This window comes from Neodiprion lecontei, chromosome 3, assembly GCF_021901455.1.
Source record: "Neodiprion lecontei isolate iyNeoLeco1 chromosome 3, iyNeoLeco1.1, whole genome shotgun sequence".
In the NCBI taxonomy this organism is placed as follows: Eukaryota; Metazoa; Arthropoda; class Insecta; order Hymenoptera; family Diprionidae; genus Neodiprion; species Neodiprion lecontei.
The window spans coordinates 37,839,905-37,860,489 of NC_060262.1; the positions used below are offsets into that span (position 1 = coordinate 37,839,905).

At 38.9% G+C, this 20,585-nt stretch overlaps 1 protein-coding gene across 6 annotated transcripts in view; it reads left to right on the forward strand.

Annotated features, from left to right (window-relative positions):
* Positions 1–391: 391 nt before the first annotated feature.
* The window catches only part of LOC107226471 (orexin receptor type 2), a 66,342-nt gene continuing 46,148 nt past the window's right edge, over positions 392–20,585 (forward strand). For 3 of the 6 annotated variants that reach the window (XM_046733700.1, XM_046733704.1, XM_015667292.2), the window contains exon 1: positions 17,215–17,940. The gene's annotated coding sequence lies outside the window, so the exon portion shown is untranslated. Of the gene's footprint in view, positions 494–978; positions 1,427–3,393; positions 3,417–17,214; positions 17,941–20,585 lie in introns of those variants that run through there. The other 3 variants (XM_046733703.1, XM_046733702.1, XM_046733701.1) reach the window with 3 other exon arrangements.

The window sequence follows — 20,585 nt, forward strand, 5'->3', positions numbered from 1 at the left end:
ATCCAGTTACTGTTGCCAAAGTTGGACACTTCGGGACCAAAGTATATTATCCAGTACAAGCTTGGCGAGCTTATCTTTCAATTTGGTTTCACTATGCGATGTATAATTACTATAAACCAATAGAATTTTTTAATTACCGAATTATCAGTATTATGCTCAATGAAGAGTTCAGCCAAAATTAGCAGCTGCTATTATTTCATGATTGAGTTTTTAGCACCTTCCTAAAATTCCTCCTTTCAGATTCTAAAATTGTTTTTAATTTCAGAGTCCTGCTAATGGTTCGATTGGAGTGGTGAATGAGTTATAGGAAGAACCAAAGTAAGTGCCGTAAAACGATTTCCAGAAGACCGTACCGGACCTTGGAAATTTTTGTGCTGTTAAAAATAAGCTATTGTGAAGTTGCCTTCGTTCAAAAGCTCTACAATCCATGGTAAGCCGACGAAATTATATCTTCGCTTCGAAATCAGTCGTCCGTACATTGGATAGTATTCAGGTAAAGAATAATCAAGAAAAAAAAAAAAAGAAAAAAACACTAACCATTCACGTCATTTAGTCAGTTATTAAGGGACTGTTTTTTCCCAAATTGAGCTGTAATTACATCGGTTTTGTTCAACGGTTATTATTCGAAAAACAATACTACCAGTGTCGTCTACTAATGGCGTATTCAGTATCGTTATTACAACAAAAGACACAGCTTCCTGTACTGCCTGGTTCCAACTGCATATTACATATAAATGACTAAACTGATGTAGCTATTATGAAACCTGGCTTTTAAAATACTCGCTACTGTCTCGAGAGATCTATGGTGATGGAAAATACCGGGGTGAGTTGAAATAAGTTTTATTGTCAACGGCGTTTGATTTACGACTTGGGACAGGAAATTAGACGTATCCACGCAGTGCGCATGTAACGACCCCATTCTCGGTTTAATGCCACACGAACCATGTAACATTCGTTGCCCTTTCTTAGGACGGACTCATGTTCCTTGTGATGCCGTGTATATCGCAGTGGTGTCGTATGCTAATGCCTCGTATTTCACAATGGCTTTCACGTTATCACTATACGTTAATTCTGTAGAGAAGAAACTAGAGTGCGGAGTTCTGGCCTTGAAGCATACCAGCAATAACCATACCTAATAGACCGGAAAAATGAGTCAACACTTTGCTTAAATATGTGTTTCGTGAGAAAAAAATACCTGCAAGTCTGGGAAACACATTTTTAACAATATTTATATCGGATATAAATATAGATCGATCGAACTGTTGATGAAACGAAGGGCACAGGGTATAAAAGTAGCGCCTAGACGTCGACAAAGGTTAACTTTCAGTAAACTAGAAGTTCGGACGACGCAACCATTCTCTGAAAAGGATGACGGAGTGCTTGTAAGTTTAAGAAGCCATCGACGCCTGCTGAAGAAAGCAAGTAGGTAAGTACTATTTACCGTCATTGAAGTGTAAACTTGTCCGGAGCAGAACAGTTTTTCATTCGCACGATCACCTCTTCTTATTGGTAAACTTTGAGCAAAGAGGATTGATTACATCTGCAAGCTTTGGCAGAAACGGCTGCGCGAAGGGAAAAAAATATTTTGCTATAATCGGTTTATAAAATCGTGCCTGTGTTTAAAAATAAGAAAGAAATCCATTTGAAGTTCTTTAGGAGTTTGGTCGATCCATCTTCGTGAGTGAACCCCACCGACCAACCTGTAACCTTACTTACGCACTTACGCCATTTGTTAGATCTGAATTATTCAGGTCGAACGTTTACGCTCGATCGGAAAGGTAGAAAGGAATTTGAAAATCTGTTTGGAAATAAAAAAATAAACTGATTTTAGAATGCAGCCACGATCTCCGCGGTATCAGAGTTACACGTGGCTGCTCCTCTTCTGCCGGGATACGTATTCTTTATATCGATATCGCTTAGATTTTTCGCCAAACTGTGGATTTGCATCAATGTTGCGAAAACGCTCACAAATTGAGTATTGACCGAATCGATGCATGCGAGAGTTCAAGTGAGCTTAAACTCGCTTCCCGGTTGACTTACAATTAGTTATGGTAACGTAATCGTGACAACCATGGATTTCGTGTATCCAGGAAGTACCTGCTTCTGCACCCTCAAAGAACCGACTTCTTCGCCCAGAAAAAGCAATCGGCCAAATTGTTTGCACGCTGATCGAATTGTGCAAGAGTTTGTGGTGGTGGGATTCTACCAGCTCAGATTCTTAGGATTGGGTTCATTTTGTTAATTGTCTCGCTACTAGGGTTGGCCACAATTCGTAAACGAAGAGCTTCTTCCCGTCTAAATTTCCTGGACGTGATGGGCATTGATTCGATCGATTGACGATTCAGTGAATGTGTTTTTCACCTTTCCGATAGGGTTTGAATCCCGGCTGCGATGACACACATCGGTGCGAATCGAACAACGAAAAATGCCGACAATAGAGATTGAACGCCCTAATCTTCCAATTTAAAAGGTTATCAGGAACGCTGATTAGGAAAAGAAATTAAGTGAATCAGCTCAAAAAGAAGAAACGATTGATTGCGAAACGTTGCGTTGCTGACGAACAAGCTTTTCCGAACTTAATTATTCCATTTTAGCCGCAAATTTCTCGTATAATCTGAAAATAAAACATTTGTATGCTAATAATCACGACTGAATTCGTAAACGGCAACCAAGTTTCAGTTATCAGTAAAACAAGAGATTAAGAAAAAGTGAATAAGGAGTTACACTCAAATTTCGCCTGCACGTGAAAAACGGGGAACGAGAGAATGGCCGATTTCCCAAGATTAAGTTGAACCGAAATTTGAATATCAAACAGATACGATTGGTAAAAAATAGTAAAACTACTTGTTTTTCTTCAAGTAGAAATAAACTAGTAAAAAAAAAAGAAAAGAAAATCTTATATTCAGCGGTATTTACCTGATCGCTCATTCTCTCAAATAAACTTTCGCTCGGCTACCGTCAATTGCTATACTGCTTGCGGGCAATCGCGTTATATTCGCAACGTGGGTACCCCGCTGTTCGAGACCTGATTAAGCGTTGTTTTCTAAACACCGTCAGCGTAAATCAAGTTCGAGCTCGCGATTTCGCGTACTTACTCGATCTTATCTCAAATGCGAAACTGCCCGCACGCCTTCAATTCCTTGTGACTTACAATCAGTTACTGCCAATTCAAGCAACAAAGCAAGACTCGCATGGCAAAGATGACCGAACTATTCGCGAATTTCACGTTTCACAGTTTGCCGTTTCAACAACTCGGCCTTCGCCCAGACGGGATTCGAAAACGAAGTTTGGACTGCCGTAATCAACGAGCGCTATGCCGAGGGACATAACTCGATGGGAAACGGATACTGCCCTAGGATCCTAGGATCCTAGGATCGATACCTCTTCCACCGTTACGTCTGTACAGCATTGTACAGGTACATACCCACTCGGAAAACTACATTACGTGTCAATAGCCCCGTTGTTCGAAAAGAAGCTAGGAATTCGACGATGATAAATAAACGGTGTGTAAAAAGCAGAGCTTCTTTACACTTAGGTATAAAAATACCCGCACACAGAGCGTTCCTCGGTCTTGGTTGACGTGTGAAAATAGTTGAGGATGGGTATTTTTCACGATAGGCTTCTGCGGACAGATCCGGAGTCAAATTGAGACGAAACGAAGGAGAATTTTACAAGCGTCGAAAATTTTTCTGCACAGTGGTAAACGTAGCGCCTGATAATTTTCGTACAGTCTGATAAAAGCACGAACGGTGAATTTCTACTGTGGCGACCGTCTAGAAATTCGCGGGTAGAGAGATACCTAGAGGCTTTTAATCAGGCCCGGTATTCCCGCATTTCTATGACAGCGGCAAGACGAAGGTAAACTCTTGACGTCAGTTTCAGGTGAAACGGCGACTGGATTCTAAGATAATTTGCGTACCTTACACGCGCGGGATTCTCAGCCACGTACAATGGCATCGGCTTTTGCCGATGATTGACGCGAGTTGCCCGTGAAAGAGGCATCGCCTGCGAATCGTTGATCAAACGGGGCCCTGATGATGCTAATTGACAGAATGCCAAACGAACGATGCATGTAGTTTCAATCAGGAGATTCGAGATACAGGGATTTTATCACAAACACGTAGAAGAAGGTAATTTGTGAGCCGCGGTCTAAGTTCAGTCGTTAAATAATTGTAGGTATAACTTATGATGTGTACGGGAAGGCATGGCAGAAATTTAATTTCATGTTGACAATGCGGAGAGGATTACCTCGGGGTATAGTTTGTAATTCAGGGAAAGTTAACACGAATTCCGTGAGGCAGATAAACGTGATACGAATAGCAAAGACTTTTTATATTATATGGATACCTACTTACTACTTGTTTCTCCAACAATGCCCGGCATGAATATCCCGCGGTTCTCGTTTCAGGCTGGTTAATAAGGAATTTAGTGTTATCCTAACAGAGACCCGAAGGGATCACGATCGGCCTACGTCGAGCCCTTAAGAAACGGGGTTACCAACGTTTTCCCAAAGAGGATCGCGCAGCCTCGATCCTTGTTCTTTTTACGACGAAAACCGTAAAAGTCATCCGTCTAGTCCGAACGGTAAATTAGGCTGAGTTTACAGCTGAGCGTCGCTCTTTTTATACATCACAATTATAAACGTAGGCGGAACTTACTGCTGCAGCTTGTGAATTTCCCATATTAACATTCCACGTGCCGAGCGAAGATTAAAGAGGCTACGATGAATGCTTTTTCACTTGTTTCATTGCGATTTAGTCGCACATTCACGATTTATCAATTTTAACATCATACATCATCATATCGTACATAGTATGTATTAAAGTTCGAAACCAAATTTTGGACGTTCGGAAAGTGACGTCACCCAAAATTTTTTTTCACTTGACGTCATCGATCTATAGTAATCGTCGACGACGAAAATCTGCTGCCGAATTCCTCTGCAGATTTCGAGTACCAGGTTCTCTATCTCCTAGATCCTACGCTCCAGGTCCGCTACCTGGTGAAACTCGACTTTCACGACAAGCGCTCCGTGGTTTTGGCCGTCCAGGTCCTTTACCTTGTGGATTTCGACCTGCAGGACTAGCGCTTCGTAGTTACTGCACTCGAGGTCTGCTACTTGATGAAACCAGACTTCACGGACTAGCGGATTAACATTTATTACCCATTGAACAATCCTCAAGCATCGATGGCGTGAGGTATTTGGTAAATCTCGTATCATCTGGTAAAACACTAACTAGTTACACTAGGCATCTGACCCCGAGCGAGCTGTAGCGAGCGAGGGTTTTAAAGCTAGTTTTCATTAAAATTCAAGGTAGAAAAATATCCAAATTATAAACCAGAGCCTAAATATCGACCTTTCGTTTCAAATCACTTTAAAATCATCAAAGTTCACATAGATTCGTTCGTTTTCATTCCAGGATTACTTATTTCGTTGAGAAGAGTATCTACAAATATGCCATTTCACAAGACTGCACTGATATTAATTTTGATTAAAAAATCGTAATAACAAGCTTACCAAAACTAAAAAAACCACGTTAAATCTGTTTCAGTAAATTTGTTAAAAATTTTTTTTTCCAACAAAATAAGCCATCATGGATGAACTGAATTGAATATCGATTTGATTTTGAACTGTTTTCAATGGATTTGAAATGAAAAAACGACATCCAAGCTCTCATTTATAACTTTGGTACTAAACTTTCTTCAATCTTCAGGAAAATCGTCCTAGCTTCATAATCTATAAATTGTATAAATTCTCACTGTCCAATTATCTCGTAATCAAATTAACGAAAAAGCACTGAAATTTGACTCGTCAACCACCTTAATCGAGCCTTATCGTTAATAATGTTGCTTCAATTTTCTTCGGACATTCGTCGACCAGAAAATCAATATTTTTACTAGAGGTACCAGGTGACGTTGAATGGCTCCGAATAATTGTACGTGCCGTCTAATGATACAGCTGTCCTTACTTTTGCCATTACATTCGCATCGCGACATTGGTATTCATGTCATATCCATAACATCCATTGGAACTATACCGAGTCTACCCAAAGCAGGTAAACTTCGAGAAATTATTCTCCGTTACACAGGATAATTCAAATACCAATCCAATTAGTCGAACTTGACGCACGATTATAAGTGACGAATATGGCAAGCTCACACCTGAACGAACCGACGCGTCTGAAGAGTCCTCGAATATCATCTAAGCGAATAAAACTCCGACATTTCCGTCGTCGTGAGCCCAAAAAGAGACATTCGAGTCTCTGGATCACTGCTTTTTCTCGTGATAAAACCAAGGTCAATATCATCTCGAGATACCGTAATTATGCAACCTGTGGAGTCGGTTCACCGATAATTAGTGCCAGGATTTATATACACAATAATAATCATGATATTATATACATACGGTAAATGCCAAACAAGTTTCTTTTGAACTTCACGATATGGATCACAATTAGTCAGCATTATGAATTTACAAAGATACCATGTAATTATATTATACCCACCTATTACGCGAGCACCGAAAAGCTCGGCTGCAGGGTTGGACCCATTCATTATATAGATAATAAGCCAATCACGACCTTAAAATGTTACTCTAATCGGTTTGGAGAAATACTCTTGCTCAAAATAACAATCAGATTGAACTGTTGTTCATCGTCGCTTTGCAAATTTAAGCTCTTCTCTCCTTCTTATTGAAACCTTATCAAGCGTTCACTGATGTATAAGTTATACAATATGGTACATTTCGAGGGTGACGAAGACCGAGGTATCCAATCGCTGAAAGGCAAAATGCTCTGCCGGTTAACACGAGTGAATTCAATACGGATTCAGCAGTGATTTACTTCCCACGAACTGCTTAGAATTTCATTTGTAAATTGTTTGCAGATTACTACTTAATGAATCAGCAAACTCATTTGAAATTCACGTGACAGTCTGACGGACGGAAAGTGTATAATAAATTCGTGAATGTTCCAGAACTCGGCCAGAACACTTGCTTGGGACGTTAAAAGCATTCAAGTTAGTAGGAAATGGCGGGTAGAGCAGCAGAATTTAATTTAACTTCCAATTTCTCTTGCGGCGACTGAAGGACTTCGTAAGATATCAAAATTTTCTGTAGACTTTGTACAGTAGTAGGTATACAGCGAATCGCAGGAGGCAGCCTCAAAACCCCTAAAAGAACAACTCGCAGTCGTATATAAAACAGGCTCTGCTTGTGTTCAGCGGTGGTCGATATAAAAATTTTATGCATCTCGGCCGTTCTTGGAATGAGAATTAGATATCGCATAAAAATACCAAGTTCATATTACCATTCAGATTAGGCTCGTATACATATAAATAATATACGTATATTGTTACGTTACGCCGAATGCTTCGAATAAACCATTGAGCCGAGTTCTGTACAAGTAGAGAAGAGAAAACAAATTAATGAAAAGCTGAGGGGATTGTAGAAAAAATTAGCAAAAAGTAAATGTACGTCATCAAATTGTATTGTCACTCGAGATCGGAAACCAAACCCTCCTAATGTCGTTTTGCCGGAAATTATGGACCGATAAAAAGTTGAGTAGCTACTCGATATGGTTCGATAGTCGAATCGTTTTCTGTAACGATCTTTATATAATACTTGGAGAGATTTTTACCAGAGCATCCTGGTACAGGTGAATCGAATTTCTCCTGACTCTAAAGCGAGGATAGCCTTGTTTTGAAATTTTCTGTCGACAGATTGAATAAACCTTCCGTTGGTCGTAGTGATGCAAGCTTTCCACGTCCTCGTACGATTTCAAAGCTCTATATCTATAAACGATGAATGAATAATTCAAACAAGTATAATCAGTAAACGTGAGATTATTAGTAGATCGAAATTTCTGTCTGAAATAATATTTGCTACTGTATCATTCGTAAACAGACAATCGATTGTATATTTAAAGTGGTAAAGCAGCAATGCCGAATGAGAAGAAAAATCGACATAGAGACGATTCTGTACAGTGTGATCGATCAAGTATTGGAATAATGAAAAGTAAATGTTATCAATGGATTCCTTTCCAATGATTCCTTCCTTGCTGCACCGTGCATTTATACGATATAAAATAAACCTTTATTTTTCTAGAACGTATATTCATTACACGTAAATGCCGTTTCGCGGTCCTTTTACGGGTGGAAATAATCGGGCCTGAATCAACAGCCGTTAGTTACATCGTTACATGAGTAAGAGTTGATCTCGTTATTCTTGGTCGAGAATTTGCCTCGGGGTGGAGCGTTTACGAAGAAGAACGTCGCGCGGAAACTATGCCTTTAAAAGCGACGCTCAAAGACGGCAGATGCCGGAGACCACCTACTATGGTGAAGGAAATTTAATAGCGAAATAAGATAGAAGCGAAATGGAACCTGAAAATGACGAATGAAACGGAGGGGTGCAAATTTCCCGAGTCACGAAGGTGTCGCCGCATATTATTGATCGATAATTAAAGTACGCTAAAAAAATAGGCATCTTCATTTCTACAAGGTATAATATTCTCGGTAAGAATCTAAAAGTTTTGCGGTTTCCGCGCCCTCCTTTTATACCCACGAGAATAATGCGCCATTTGGTAAAAGATTCATTACGGACACCGCCCTGTAGGCTTTTTAGCCATCAATAAAAAACATTGTCGCGTTAAACGCCGCCATCAACTATCCGGGCATCGTACATTGGGGTGGAAAAATTGCCTTCCCAGGTGGTTTTAGTCGGACTGTTTTTAAGGTGCCCCGCTGCTCGAGAAGCAGCTTACGGACGATTTCGTGTACGAAATTACGTCACTGATTAACGATCGCCAAGTTTGGAAATCGATCGGCAGGGTTGAACTGAGTAATTACAGGCGTTACGCGCTCCGTTTCCGGTACGATTGGAATTTAACGCGAACCAGGATCATAGCCGGAGTAAAGGACGTGGCCGAGGGTATATTTCACCGTCGCATCCATCGAGCAAACAGTAAACAGCGGTTGTAATGGCGATAGGTATAAGTATATCCACTCGGCACGCGTCGTGAGAGGAGCTTCGGAGGGAAAGAAGGAAGACGATCTATGAATAGCTTGAGGCTTTTGGAAGAGAAAGAGAGAGGGAGAGAAAAGAAGTAGATGAATAAAGAAAGGGCGGATGGAAGGTGAGGGAATAAACAAACCGGATAGTGAAAACTATAGGCGGTGGCGTTAGGAGTCAGGGGAATAAATGGGTGGTGGAAAAAAGTGGAAGAAAATGGGAAAACGGCGAGAGGCAAAACGCGCACGGAGAAACCGGGTGTCTGGTGTTCTCTTGACGGAAGACGAGAATCTGACTGACATCATGACGCAGAAATGGATTTGCAAATTATACCCACGAACAAACGTGCGAGAATATATTGTAATTATGCGTGGGTTTTTCGTTGGACCGTCCGAATTACGCTCCGTGTAAAATCCGTATTAAAATATGAAGATTTATACGTAAATACCTTTGTGTGCTGTAAGTTTTTGTTTGGATGATACCGTGCGTAAAAAATTTCAACGTGAATACTCCGAAAACCGCTCTGAAAGAACGAGGTTGGAACGAGTGGTCCGGACTTTTCAATTTTTTAAATCGACAATTTGAAACACGGTTCGATTTTCAACCGCATTAGAAGAAAAGACTCTTTCGTTATGCGGTGTGTTAAATTTTACTCGAATGTATCTCAACGATTTTTTGCCGATAACCGCTTCAACAAAAAATATACGATCTTTCTTAAACTTTTTTCCTACATTCTTGCCATGTGAAAGGCTAACCTATTTCGTCTACGTAAGCTTAGGTATTGAAATGGTCCCGTTTATTGAATAGCCCAACTTTTTTAATCATCGAATATTGTGAGAGTAAAATAGTGAATTCATACTTCTGAAGTTAATTGGTCGAATGACTATAAAAATTCAATTTTAAGAAGTTAAATATTTTTCTTGCAAACAACTTTTCATGGCCGATAATTATCTTCCTGCGATGGATTGAATTGAGCCACACCCTCTGTTACGATATGTGTATGTTTTTGCTTGACCCCGATGTAAATTATAAACAAGTTGCGCAGTTACGGTCTGTAATATAACTCAACATCGCGAGGGAAAATCACAGTGGAGTTTCCTGCCGATCGAAATCTCCGGGGCCATTTTTCCTGAGGCGGAAAGTTCACGATGCCTGCTATAATTGTCTCATGCAAATATGACGTCGCGTGTTTTTGCAAAGGTCTAGGATCGTATTCCTGTTTACCTCTAAAGTCGAAGCTTACGCAGACACGTCGCGCTGATAAGAAAAACCAAGTCGGCACCTTCCTACGAACAAATGTTCGATAAATATATCCACGATGTTACGACGAAGGCAGATAGTACGAAAATATTGAAAGACCTTCGCGTCAGTTAAGATATTCATCAAAGCTGATGCCTTTCCCCGAAAACCTCCGATCTAAACTCGTTGTAACTTTTTGAATTGCCATCCATCCGCGGTCGGATCAAAGGAAGACTCTGCAAATTTGCGTTGAAGAGTTAAAGACTCTGCAATAGCAATCGCAAAACTGGATATTCTAGACAGACAATACTCTCGGTTGCTTATCACCGAATTTTACTTGCGCATTGTACGTACCATGTTTTAGCTGCAGAAAATCACGTCCGTAAATCTCGCACCTCGCGAACTCGACTCATTGTCAGGGAAATTAATTACGCTGTTAACTAAAACGCCTCTAGCATATACGTTTGAGCGAAAGTAATCAGGTATACGTTTTTCTCTCGAGCAACAAATATTTAATACAGCCACCCGCGCGTTATGACGAGCGAAAATTTTTCACTTTGACTGATTGTCAGTCAGCGAGGTAAAACTCGTTCGACGTTCTTGTATAAATTGCCAAATTTAATCTATCGATCAATTGTTTCTCCATTAAGCGGTAGAATATTGGAATCGAATTTCGCTGGAAACTTTTTAAACGTTGATTTTTCGACATTTTCGTTTATTACATACCTACGGGGTGCTGAAAGTGTATAGATAAGGTGTATTAACGATAATGACTGTAAATCATTCCGGCAGGATATTGTTTATGGCGGTTTGTACGGTTTTCAGGAATTTTTCACCATCTGTTCACCCCGCGCCGCGGTTAAACATTTCCGAATAAGCATACCTGCACGATATTTCGCATGGCAACTAAACTTGCTAATATACCGTGCGTTCTGACATTATATCCACACATTATAGTCGAGCGTAAATTTATCAAGAATATTTCGCGTGAACACCTGCTCCCGTTTAGCATCTGCTTTAAAATTTGGAGAAGGGAAATTTTCAGTATTCGAAACGCCTCCGAAATTCGAACGCTTCAATCTCTTTGGCAAAAAGAAATTCTGATCTCAATTCTCAGCCTGTGACATCATTTTCGCGAATAATAGCTTCTTACATGAGCAGCGATGAAATTGAGATATTTTTTTCAGAGGGTAAAAAAATATCGCGAAGATTGATGAAATGTTGAAAACTTTGCCGCTCGTTCGTTTCTTGGTACAGATCGATCGCTAGGTCCGGGAAAGCTGAATGATGATAAACAATTATCGAAACATTAGACTCGACACATTTTATAAGTTACAATCGGTGCTCAAGGATCGATTGTAAAACGATTAAACAGCCAAGATCCTAATCATTTTTCAGGCGGGAACCGCTTCGCCTAGGAAAATACGTCAGGTATCCAGTTCTGTTTACGACCCTCTTTACGATTCGTTCAAACTATTATGAGGCTAGAAGAAAATAAACACATCTTCGCGAGCATTCGCATCGATAAAACTTCAGGTATTTTAATCGGGAAACGATGACGCTGCCTACTCACGTCACGCTGCATGTGCTTTCTAACGTCATTTTATGTTCGCGATATTCGCAACGAGGATAAAATCTATCAAATCGACGTTACATTAATGCCAGATGGCAAAAAGTAGATTTATTTTATTCCTGGGGTTCAAAACAAGGGTGGAATACCTGTACGGTTGACTTTGAAATTCTATAGAAACGAATTTTCTTCGTACAAGTGTAGAATAAGTGATTAGATTCTCCCCGGCTTTTGTTGTCGCTCTGCATAAGAGGTAATTTCAACCTTCCTCGCGAAATTACCTATACAAGGTTGAATCGCGCATCCTGTCTCTGCCTATAAGGAGAGATCGCTGGTTAATTAAATTCTTATGCATGATCATTTAAATTCAAATTAAACCCTTATAAGCCTCGAATTACGCCGAGGATATGCGGAAACCTGCAGTACAGCTTTTTAAGGCCGGAAAGTCATTCTAAGGATTTGAAATCGGTTCGTTTATCGATCCGTCGACACGGCAAGTTTTTATGATAATATGCATAGCGTGTTCGCCTGAAACGTTACACAGGACATTGTTTTTGCTACGTGGAATTAATTTATTTGTAAACGTGAAATCTTGGGTAGCGAAATGTGGCGGACACTTTTTACGACAGGAATAAATACTTTTCACTCCTGCGGATACTGTGTCTTCGTTCACGGAGCGAGGAATCTTACCCTCGACCCTTTTAAGCAACCCTTTTAGTTCCATTTTCAACCAGCCAGGAATCTTTCCATTCTTAGTCTTGTCCTGGTCGACGTGTACGAGTTGTTTTCAGCCTTCCTCCAGTGCTGAGAATTGTTTCAGCCGCACAAAGATCGTAATCTCTGGTGTTCTCTGGACACTAATGCGGGAAATATCGTAACTTTTCAACATTTTTTCCATTTATAAGCTCTCTTTCAAAAAGAGCCGGATAATCTGTAATTGAAAAAGGGTAGAATGATCGCTTTAGCGATACAGTTTGATGAAAAATTATCCTTTCATTTCTATAATGTATCGTCTTTACGGAAATATTGAAATTTTTTTTAAAGACGTGCGTGACGCACCGTTTTATCGTGATGGCGTTGAACTTCCGAATTTGAAAAGTTCCGCAAAGCGCCTAATTCCGGATGATTTGGTGTCGAAACTTGAAAGTAAAGAAATCAAACTTTTACAAAACAACAAAGTTTCGATGGTCGGAAAACCGACGGCTAAAAGTTCCGAAAATTCAAGTTACGATAGAGCAAACTTTCGAAAACTTAAAATATAGTCCTTTACTCATACAGCGTAGTTTACGAAAAATCAGAATAACCGGGATTCCGAGTGTAAAAATATCGAAAATCCAAAACAAAGAAAGTTCAAAGTGGTGAAATTTCACCAAGTCGGAAATTCGCCGAACTGAAGATATTCGATCATTCGGAATTTCGATGCTTCAGGTTTTCAAATTTTCTCATTTTCGCACTTTCGGAACTTTGACTCGTCGAAGTTACGCCCTTTCGGCATTTTGTCTTTTCTGAATTTTGCACTTTCGGAACTATGAGCGTCGGGTTTCGAATCATTCAAAACTTGGATGTTTCTTCAAAATTTTAATTCTTTACTCTAAGCTTCGCCACCCAAAAATTCTTAATTTGGCGTTTTCAGAACTTTTCAAATTCGGAGTTTCAACCCCGCCCACTTTTTTCGAAGGCTAAGTTCGTTCTTTTATGCTCACCGTCCAAGTACACCGCACCTTCAGAATACGGCGTATTTGGGGATGTTTTGGCCTCAATCCTCGTGAGAAATTGAGCCTGCAACCTGATGCGTATCTTCGGATAATAAACACTCCGGGGACGCGTCTACATCGCGTCAGTGCGTATTAAAGCATGAAATTCGTCTGCAGAATCGTATTTCGGTAAGCTACGTGCAAGAAAAAATTTGTTCAACTTACCCTACGATGCAGCAATCAAATGTGTGGAAAGAAATGTTTCGTTAATTCGAAGAAAGGTTTCGCTTGATGAGACAAATTGTTGTTGTAACTACTTTCTTATCGAATCAAATTACACTTTTTTTTTGTCCAAAAAAATCTTTCTTCCTCCATACTTGATCGCTATATTTGGTAAAGTCAGCAAGTCCTTTCTCTGTGTGTAGAGAATTTGACACCCTTTTCTGATGTGAACATTCCGAATGCTGTGCAGAACTTGCCACGAAGCACGTCTCGACATTGAGACGCTTTAAAATTTTTTAATATAAGATAATATAATCGTAGTTTTTCACACCGAATCTCAGAGTCGAGAATATTTAGGTCAAAACTGCGAACAGTTTACATAAATTTATTTTTTCTTCCATCTCTCATTTTGTACCCAGTCATAGTAAAATCTCGCGCCATCGTCTGACGCCTAAATTGCGAAAATCGAATATCAGAAAAAATTTTAAGAATCTGTTACATAATCGTATTGTATTTTTCGTCAGTATTTTACGTTTTCAACTTTTCAATTTCAGTCCTCATCGGATGTCCAAATTAAACTTAAATAAAGTTAAGCATCGTTATCGCGCGTTATAATCAAAAGCTCGTATAAAATGCCTCCGGTTTTAAACGGATACCTGGGGGTAATTGTTCATTAAAATTATTTCGTGCCGTAAGAGATCACAGAGATCAGTATACCTTTCAATAAAGATTCATCGTAGTCGTGTTCAAAGAGTTATACTTTTAACGCTTGTACGAAAGAAAAAAAAAATTGATGCTGGGTCAAAAGAGGCTCGAAGATGAAAACAAGATCTTCTTGTAACAAGTTTTCGCAATAATAACAAAATTTTCAATTTATGTATAGAATATAATATATACGATGGACGTGTTTTCAGTATGGTTTCACAAAATATTCAACGGAGCTTGTATCCGTATTTCGACACGGGGGCGGGAAGTCTTCACAGACTTCTTAGATTCCATATATATTCTGTGCGCGTTTGCATAAAAAAAAAGAAAAATAAAAACAGAATCGTTATTTTTTACGTCCGTTCATTATATGCCGTCAATTTTTCATCAATATCGAAGTTCGAAAAAGGAATACTGGAAACGTCTCATAATTTCAATGGTGATAAAATAGTTGAACGCTTAGAGCCGATTGTGAAATACATTTTTTTGTTCAGTTACAACATCAAAAGTCCATTTTCCATTGAACGGATAATCCCAAAGCGAAAAAAAATTACCTTAATTGCTATGGGGGAAGTGTGGATATCCCGGGTGGATTTTCGCGTGGATTTATACCGCAGAAAGTGTTATTAAACAATGTATATTCCGCAATTCAACGGCAAACTGGCTTGGTTTATTATTGATTTCCTCGAACATCGAGGGAACCTGAAAGTAAACATTTGGTAGGTGAAAAATATTGGCCAATTCACCGTTCGGAAATCGTAAGGTTAAATCCGCAAAAATTATACATCCTTTATCTTTGAAACTCAATTTACATACCAAAAAAAAAAAAAAAAACTAAACAATAAAATATTTCGGTTTGAAATTCAATATTATTTACAAATAAAAGTTTAACAACGAATTCGGACAACGTGAAATCGGAACAGACGACCCGAAGCGAAATACTTGCTGAAAAGTTGTCAGGAATTTGGTGTTGAAAATTTATAGTCACCGAGTGGGTAATTGAAAGAAAGTTAGTCCTGTCGGTGTATAAATCACCGGTTCGCGTGTGCCGTGAGGTAAAAAGTTTGAGCATAGTCGTCAAGTTTCGTAAACCTTGGAATCTACGAGTGAATTTCTAGCGAGGCCGGAATCGCGAAACGTTTCAATGATCATCCGGTGTAATTAGTCGAGCAGCCGGATGAGAAGTATCTTGCAAAATTTCCTCGGCAAAAATTTTCCTCTCCTCTTTTTTTCCCCGCCATTTTTCATCACGTCATCGATTTCCCCCCGCGATATTCGCCCGGAATGTCTAAACACGAGGCGATGTGACGCCGCCGCGCCCACGTTGTTTGACGAAACACGTGATAAGGAAAACGAGTACGATGACAACTCACCAACACGTGTCGTCCTCCATTCCCGCACTCAAGTGCGGTTTAAATATCCACGTAGGCATATATGGGTGAGCGTAAACGTTACGTGACAACCGTGTCAACTTCAAATCTCCTTCCATCCACCAGCACGGCAACAAACGATAAATTTCACCCACCACATATACAACATGTCGGATTGTTGTAGGTCCGCATGTTCTACCTGTAGGTATTGCGGAGAGGCGCGCCATGCGAAACCGAAATAGATCCTCGACAATTCCGACACGTTAAGAGGCTCTTGAATGTACCCTCGTTTCGCGTTTCCCCGATCAGGGGGTTAACGAAACTGTTTATAATAAGCACTCCGGTAATCCGCATGATTCGCAATGCTTTCGGCTTTTCCTTATAGCTGGACCGAGTTTCTCTTCAATTTTCTTTTTCAAACAGATTTTACTGCGGCTTATAACGGTTACTTTTTGCACTCTATCGCGGTTTCGTAGTTTTTTTTTTTTTTTATATGAAAAAACAATTTCTTGGTTTCTACACGCATGAACTTGTAGCTGTAATTTTACCGAAGAAGCAGCTAGAGCAGAGTAAATATGAAATTTCCAACCATTTCATAGCTGGCCATTGTAAACTATCAAAATGTCGAAAAAAATGTATGCCTAGAAGTATACTAATTTTGTCTGCAGTCTTACTTGTGTTTAGTTTTTTTATTCCATGCCTCAAACCGAATAGAACTGAAATTTTACTAATTTAAACATTTAAAACAAATTTAAATCGACAGCAATAAGTTAATTGTCGTTATAAGAATTAGAATTTTTTGCATTACGGAATGATTTTCACCGTATAATACACATTTTTGATAGACTGGCTTGGATTATATGCATAGGATAAACAAATTGCAAGTGTTTTTTGGAAAAAAAAAACAAAAAATTAAAATAAAACATAATGTAAAACAAAGCGTAAGACTGTAACGAACGAGGGAAAATAATGTCCATGCATATACAATATAACGAATAAACTATCCGCGGTAAGGTATAAAAGTGTGATGAAGCAATGAGTAAAAGTTAAATTAAAACTGGTGGGAGTGTATAATATGAAAACAGCGCGAAGTACGAGTCGAGTACCAATATCTTCCGCCCGTTATATTACCATATACCGCGCTGAGAGATTGCATTGTGATTCAGAAAACTAAAATAATTTTTAAAAAAATCCACGTCCACAACGGATGAGTAAATAGAGCCGGGGGTATCCGCTACCTATGTAAGAAAACTGAATTAAACCTTGGAAGAAGTTAATAAAAATTCTCACGGGCGAGGGAGGGAGGGAGAAGAGAAGGAGAGGGATGAAGGCTCGCAGGTTACGAGAGTAGCGTCGTCGTCGCCGCCGATGCGCGTTATCAGTGTGAGATTGAACCTGAGGAGGAGAAACGCGTGCAATTCGCCAAGAGCCTCCGACACGTCGACGACGGTAACCCGACGGAGCAAAGCCCGCTTCCAGTTGAACACAGACCGCGGTGTAGGAAACATCTCGTAAGAGTCAGGGGTGGTCGTCGTGTTTTTTTCACCGTTGAGAAAATTGACGGTGAAATTATTCAAATCCCCCGCGAAACTCCGACCAGCTTCCCGTCAAAATTCAAATTCCGATCGACGACTTGACGCGCACTTTCAGCCCGCGCACAACCGACTCGCGAGAGAATTACGCTCGACCCGATCAACCGCAGTCAGTTCTCATACTTTGAACCGCACTCAACGGGGTTAGACTTGTGATCGCGTTGGCAAATTATCGTACAAGACTTTGAACTGGGATCGGGGTGAATTGGGGTTTGAAAATATTGGAGAAAAAATTTTAAAAAAAAGAATTTACCGAGTTTTATTTCTAATTTTTACCAATCACGACCGACGGTATCTATAAATTATTCTAAATCGAATTTTTAATATGTATAAAGGAATCGAGGAGAAAAGAAGACCGTTGAACAAAACTAAGTGATATTTAAAAAAAAAAAAATAGCGATAACCGACCAGTGCGGATTGTCGGACTGTTTTCTTTACTGATCAGCTGTGATTTACGCCCCGTATATAAGCACAAGTGTCAGACATTCCCGCCGTTTCGAAGCTGGGAGCTATTCATTACCGATTAGCTAATTGTACTCAAGTAAGTTGAACAATACATACGTAGGTTTGATCACTTTCCTTACGCAAAATATTGATGCTTGATACACGATTCACGGAGGTATATAAATAATATTATACATATGTATATTCCTGTATAATCCGCATCCGTACGGACAGGAAAGGAATATTAATTCTGTTTTTATCCTTCCGGGCGATAAACTCGCTTTCAACTTTTAAAGGGTGCGACGTGCATAAGTATTTATGGAATATGTATATATACACAATATCGCGGGGGTGAATTTCAATAAAACTCGACTTAACACAGGAATGAAACAAGTATATTACAGCGAAACAAAACCAAGCAATTAAAAAATAACTACTGTTGACAAGAACGAGACTATTTGCTCACTACATAAGATCATTATAGTTATACGAACGGAATAAATAACTTTCAACATTTTTACTTCATCCGATTGTTTTATAAAAATCATAATTTTCCATCGATATTTATTAATTTCTCGATTAAAGCTGCAGCTTTACGTATAAAGTATAAATTTAGAATATCCTCTAAATGTGGATGGTGAAAAATTTGTGAAAATAATGCTTTTCAATCAATTATTAATTGTTTCCTCTCTTTCTCTGTTCTATTTTATGGTAATAATATTGTGAAAATTTGCATGTACAGTGACGCATTTATGGAATATCCTCGTACAGATCGATCTTTGTAACCGAAGATACTCAAACAAATCGTTCGGTAGTCCCGATGGGCATCATCCTCAAACTTGTGATTATTTAGTTTGGTGAAACCAGATCAGCAATTGGGGTAGAATCAAGTTATTCGGCTGAGTCATCCGATAAATCGCCGTATTCACTGCCACTGGAATATTTCAAAAACAAATTTTATTCTTGCCTTCATTGTTCGTAAAGTATGCAGTATACGGGTGATAAAAAGAAAAGCCTTGCCTGGAAATCATCTCGTGATCTGCTCAAATTTGGAAAAGATTAAGCAAGGGGGGAAGAATTGTGGAAGTAGCGGACCAATGGATGAACCAATGTTCTATGAAAATATTCACGAAATAGCAAATCGAGCGCTAAATATCGCAACTTTGGCGTACCTGCAGCGTTCTGTACAAAGCGTGCTGCACCATGGCTGGCGTAATTGAAACTCATAAATTCCAGTCTCAAGGTCGGTTTTAATCTTAATTCAAGTTCGTCACGCGGAAGAGATTCGCGTCACCCGCGGCACACGCGTAGCGGAAAAAAAAAACGACAACAAATCTAACCGTTTTCATTTATGAACAACCATCCACGAAATTCATAACATTTACGATTAACGATGTAATCTCAAATGTAAAATCAACTGTTGTCAAGTGAATTATAATTATCATGTCGCGTCGTTGATTTTCGATGTAACCGCATCGTCTTTTTTTCGGAAACATAATTGTATCTCGTGTTAAGTATAAATTCTGTTTCGTAACTTACAAAGCGATGTAAAAAATTGCCAATATTGAACTTTGATTACGATTTTCCGCAATAATTACTCAATGAATCTCAAGTATATTTTATGATCATACGCTTCGGTAAGAAGCTTTGATATATCTATTTACTGAGCTTCCAATTAAAACCATAATATACATCGTAAAAAGAGCAGATATTTTCGTCTCGAGGCTGTTCACTTTTTCTGCGTGCAACTTATTCTTTCGCGTGAAAAGGCGCCTTCAAAGGATTCGTTGAATGGATATTCGCAAACTTTTCCCGAGCTTTCCAAGTGAAAACAAGATAAGAGAAGAAGTAAAATAAGAATGAAAATATACCGAGTGCGTTGAAAAAATTCCGCTGCTCCTATTATAATGTCAGATGAAGCTATTAAGATTGAATCGGTGACGAAAGTTTCGGTCCTGATTTCCATTTCTTGCCGCTTCTGCCTCTCCTTCCTGTTTTTCGCTTTGATCACTTTTTTTCTCCCCGTGTCTTTACGCTTTTTTGGTCAATTACCTCGCCGACAATCGCATGCCTTTGATCAGGCATTGATTAGGCAAACAATTCCACCAATTTCGCTCAATCGCTCAATCGATTTTGCGGTAAGCCATGAAATATCTCGAGTTCATTACCGCGCTTGTTATATTATACTCTCGTGAATTGAGTATTTGAATGAAATTTTTTTTCCATTTTTAGGGGTACGTAATGCAGTGCAAGCCAAAATAATGAGGACGTATTTTTTGTTTTTCGTTAAAAAATGATAATTTTATAAAGTTATAGGTGATTGAGTTTCACTGATTTTAATATATATAGATACATATTAACATGGGTGACGTCACAATGTTATAGTTTTCAATCTGTTATATTAATGGCAATTTTGATTCAATCGAAAAAATAAAAAATACGTCAAAAATATTTTTTTCCAATCTACAAGAATATAAAATAAAATTTTTTTATTCAAATACTCAATTGTACAAAGCCGATAATTAATTCGGATCTATTTTCATCTGTTCGGGAATGCTTGTTTTAGTAAACGGACAATACGCCATACTAATTTATAAAGTCCATACAGTCTCCGTTGGAAATTACTTCGCGAATTATAAATTGATACCGAGCAAAACAAACAACATTAATAACAATATAACAACAATAATAACAGTAATAAAAGAAAAATAATAATAACGATGAAAAATAGAAGTAAAATTT